This window comes from Heteronotia binoei, chromosome 6 (genome assembly GCF_032191835.1).
Source record: "Heteronotia binoei isolate CCM8104 ecotype False Entrance Well chromosome 6, APGP_CSIRO_Hbin_v1, whole genome shotgun sequence".
Classification (NCBI taxonomy): domain Eukaryota; kingdom Metazoa; phylum Chordata; class Lepidosauria; order Squamata; family Gekkonidae; genus Heteronotia; species Heteronotia binoei.
In genome coordinates, this window is record NC_083228.1 from 92,594,543 (window position 1) to 92,599,850 (window position 5,308).

Here is a 5,308-nt window from a genome sequence, read left to right on the forward strand (position 1 = left end):
TTTAGGGACCTGGGCAAGAAAAGGAGATGGTTGGAAGCATGAGCCATCTGGCCAAAGTACTGTTTGCTGAATGCCAGCCAAAGAGACTCAGGAAGGAAATAGTGCTTCACAGACTATTTCCCACATCTATTGTCGTGTCTTACAGATTGTACTGTTGCCATATTTTATACATGTGAGACTGACATACAACATCACATCACAAACATACTAAGAGGCAGGCCCTGAACACTGGCTGTCCAATATACTGGCCAGCCCGTTTTTCCCATCTTGAAGGCTAATAGTTTACCTGCTGAGAAGATAAGTGACTTTGTGTTAGTTTAGGAGCAAATCAGCCTTAATGAGCATTGTAGAAATCAGACAGGAGTTCTGCAAGTAAGGGTGTTGACTCTTATATATCACCTGGCCCATGCCTCCTGTTTGGAACATAGAGTTTGACAACTTGCCAAATTTCCTGTATTGAGCAGGGGGTTGGACTGGATGGCCTTAGGCTTCCCAATCCCCAGGTCCCAGCGGGGGATCCCCTGGTTTCACAGGCTTCCCCCCTCCCCCAGCCAGCTGGCCAGCAGGGGAAGCCCCACCCCCACAGCCATCATGCACCACCATGAACGATTCCCATAGGGAATGATGGGGAATTGAGCTGCTGGTATCGGGGGCTCTGGGGGGGGCTGTTTTTTGAGATAGATGCACCAAATTTTCAGTATAGCATCTAGTGCCTCTCCCCAAAATACCTCCCAAGTTTCAAAAAGATTGGACCAGGGGGTCCAATTCTATGAGCCCCAAAAGAAGGTGCCCCTATCCTTCATTATTTCCTATGAAAGGAAGGCATTTAAAAAGATATGCAGTCCCTTTAAATGTGATGGCCAGAACTCCCTTGGAGTTCAATTATGCTTGTCACACCCTTGCTCCTGGCTCCGCCCCAATGTCTCCTGGCTCCACCCCTGAAGTCTCCTGGCTCCACCCCCAAAGTCCCCAGATATTTCTTGAATTGGACTTGGCAACCCTAGATGGCCTGGATGGCCCCTTCCAACTCTATGATTCTGAATAAACTTCATTAAAAATGGTTTTAAAAGGAAATATTTTTAGGGTTTGTATAATCTTTCGGGCTCAAGTGCCGTGTTCTACTGGAGAAAGTTTTCCTTCCAGACGTTTCGTTCCCAGCTGCAGAGAACATCCTCAGTGGCGTTGCAGCCGGAGCAGGCGCTCTGACCTTCTTGGCTGCTGTGCATTGAGTGGGGCCAGGGCTGCTGGAGAGCTGCTATTTCTAGGCTGGAGAGGCTGTGATGAAAGGGCAATTGGTTTGTGGATGTGCCCATTGTTTGGTGGGGCTTCCTGGAGGGGTAGTGATAAGGAAACTGGCTGTTGAATGTGACCATTGTTCTGTGTTAATTGCTGGGAGGGTTGGAAGGGGTGTGACGATAAGGAAGATGGTTGTTGACTGTGCTGATTGTTCTGTGGAATGTGCTGGTTGTTCTGAGACTTTCTGCAATTTATAGTCTGTAGGGTGTTTTGCAGAGCTGGGTACCAAGATTGGTGGATGAAAATGCCTTCTTCCTTTCTGTTAAAATTGTGTTGGTGTTTGTAAATCTCAATAGCTTCTCTGTTCAGGCGGGTATGATAATGTGAGACCGTAGAAAGGACTTCAGTTCTTTCAAAGTGGATGACGTGGTCTCCTTCTTGAAGTGCATGTTCAGCTACAGCTGATTTTTCTGGCTGAAACAAGCGACAGTGTCTCTTATGTTTGGTGAGACGGGTGTTGATACTGCGTTGGGTAGTGCCAATGTAGACTGCACCACAGGAGCAGGGTATTTGTTGACTCCAGGGGTTGAAAGTGGATCTCTCATATCTTTGGCCGAGCGCAGCATGTGGCTGATCTGTTGTGTGGGCTTGAAGACTGTGTCAACATTGTGGCGTTTGAGAATTTTGCCAATGCGGTCAGTGACAGATTTTATGTAGGGCAGGAAGGCTGTACCCACATTTGTGTGTGGCTCGGGATTTGGTGTGGATGGTCTCCTGGGATGGAGGGCTCTTCTAATTTCTTGTTGGGAGTATCCATTGGCCTGCAGTGACTGTTTGAGGTGGTGTAGTTCCTGTTGGAGTTGGCTTGGTTCACAGATGCGTGATGCACAGTGGATGAGGGTTTTTACAACTGTATGTTTTTGGCGAGGATGATGATTGGAATTCTTATTTAGATAGCGATCGGTGTGTGTGGGTTTCCTGAATACAGTGTGGCCGAGTTTTCCGTCATCTTTCCTGGTAATGAGGACGTCAAGAAAGGCAAGTTGACCATTGTTTTCTTTCTACACGGTGAACTGGATACGAGGATGGACTGAATTCAGATGAAGGAGAAAGTTATTCAAAGCAGCCTCTCCATGACTCCAGATGGCAAAAACATCATCCACATATCGGAGCCAGCAACGTGGTTTTAGGAGGGCAGATCTTAGTGCTGTATCTTCAAAGATTTCCATGTAAAAGTTAGCGATGACAGGGCTAAGCGGGCTTCCCATGGCAACTCCATCGATCTGTTCATAAAAGTTATTGTTCCATTGGAAGTAGGTAGTGGTGAGCACGTGGTGGAATAGGGCAGTGATGTCATCAGGAAAGATGTGTTGTAGTTGAACAAGGGTTTTTTTGACGGGAACCATGGTGAACAACGAGACGACATCGAAGCTTACTGAAAGATCGCTGGGTTGGAGTTTTAGGGGTTTGATTTTTCCCAAAAAATGTGATGAGTCCCTGATGTAAGAGATAGTGTTGCCCACAAGGGGTTGAAGAAGGCCGGTCAAGTGTTTGGCTATGGCGTAGGTAGGTGAGCTGATGGCGTTGACTATCGGTCGAAGAGGAACATTGGGTTTGTGGATCTTAGGTAGGTTTGTGGATCTTAGGTAGGCAGAAAGATCAGCTCTGAAAACCCTCAACACTGACAAGGACATACTGGTTCTTGCAGCGGATAAGGGGAACGCCACAGTTATTCTCAATACAGAAGACTACCATAATAAAATTCAGGACCTTCTCAAGCCAGATACATACAGGAGACTTGGCTGCGATCCCACCACAAGAATACTTCGGAAAACAAATCTGTTCATCAAAGGCTCTTCAATACCGATTGAGGATCAACGCCTGCTCAGAAAGTCTGAAGCTCTGCCCCCCAGACTGTATGGCCTACCTAAGATCCACAAAGATCTTTGGTAGGAGGCCCGATGCTGAAGAAATATCTTTGATGCGGGAAATATTTTACGCTTTCCAAGTTTGAAGAACTGGAGAAGAATGTCGAGGAGGAGATCATGCCTGACTGGAAATAGAAGAGTATCTGGAGAACTCAAGGAGACAGTGCAGATTTTAATTGCCACTATGAATGCAGATGCGTGCACCTTGGCAATAGAGCTTCCATGCGTGGTAGTTTTATGCATACTTTTCTCCATCTTTTTCCAAATTTTCTGTTCCAGACATGCTCTGCAGTGGCTGCACATTGATTGCTGGGGCTTAGTCATCACAGCTGCTGTGGCAGCTTGTCTCCTCTTTCCCTCCCCTTCGCACTTGCACTGTAGCAATATATTGATTCTATGAAAAATTGAAATAGATAAGTGGCAGTAGATGGTTATAGTGTGCTGTATTGCTGTAGTGCTATAGCAGTTACTGATTTTTTTATAAAAGAGGCCTTCAAGAAGCCCTCCTGTGACACAGCAGCAAAAGCATGCTGGGAAAATGGCACCCTTGAGGTACTGATGGTGGAAAAATGGCACTAATGTGTGCAATGTTGAAAGAGCAGGACCTTTTCGAGTCCTTTGGAAACCAAGGAGGAAGAAAACGTCTGTGTGCGATCAGCCTGGAGGTCTCATTACTCAAAGGACAGAATACACATGAAAGTGATACTGATAAAAGAAATTACTCTTCAGTCTGAGATTTTGAAGTTGTTTTCCTACCCAGGTGCTGCCCAGGACCATACTGAATAATAATACTTAGCATATAGCATGTTTAGTGTTCAGAACACTTTACCTGGACAGTCATAGTAGTTCTTATAAATGTACAGTGAAGTTGCCTAGTATTATTATCTCCATATTGCATAGGCTGAGAGAAAGTAGCGTACCTAAGCATGACACCAAAGGAGATAAAATTTGAACCAGTGAGTTTTTGGATCATCTCAGAACACAATTATCCTTTGAAAACCATACTGCTCTCTGGCAAGTCATGCAGATATTGGGTTGGATTGAAACGTTCCAATCCAGTAATGATGGAACCTTCCATTGCTGCAGAGAACCTTCTGTTGGAAGAACATGTCTCTTCTACCACAGCAAGGCTCTTTACACTGGCAGAATGTTACAGGTGTCAAAGGAATACTCTACCAATAGAGAAGTGGAACCACAATGTTTAAAACTGAGGTTTAGGCTTGACAGAGGTACAGGACAACAAATGCCTTTATGCAGTGAACCAGGGGAAAGGATGGATCAGCACACCCTGCTGCATTTAACTCTTTCCATTTGGTAGACCTCTCTCACCTTCCATGGCTGGTGTTACTAGATCTCACTGGGTTGTTTTATTTAGCAACAAATCCAGGATTGCCTCTGAGCATTGTACATTTAACAGGGAGCTGAGTCAGTAATGGCTCTCTGATGGCTTGCATGATTCATGTTTTCAAATACCTTGCCATCATACCTCAAGTTTCAAGGGACATATGTAAAATATCTTGGGTGCATACCTTTAAAATGTAAAGAAGACCACATTCACACATCTATGGAGACCTATTGCATGTGTTTGAGATGCATGATTTAAGTCTCCCAATATGAGTTTTCTGTTTTTGGCAAGTCTGCAAAGTCTAAACTAAAAACATGTGATGTTTGTTCAATGAACACGTTTCCCAGATGGCAACAAGCTTAAGTTTCTGGGCCAAAATTTCAATTACCAGCCTAGGTGTTACTGTTTGCTGTCCTATTACCACCATTTCAAGCCATTCTGTTGCCTAAAATGAAGGACTCCGTGACCCAAGCCTAAATTAACAAGAAAGAGTACAAAGAATGCTGGTTTTGACATCAGTCATCATCCAAACATATTATGGCATTAGAACATCATGGAGTGATGTGCTATTTTCAAGAAGATTGTGTTTATTTTTTTAATTGTAGCTGCAGGATTTGAAAAAAGTTTGAAAGAATGGGAATGATTAACAAGGTTAATGTCATTTAAGTCTTATCTGGAAAACAGTAGAGCTTTTTTCTAAAATGTGGAAGTTTGAGTGCTTGTTTGATTTTCTGAAAAGAAGTTTTCTCCTCATTTTAAGAAACAAACAGAAGATCTCCAGTAGTGTCAGATGTTTTTT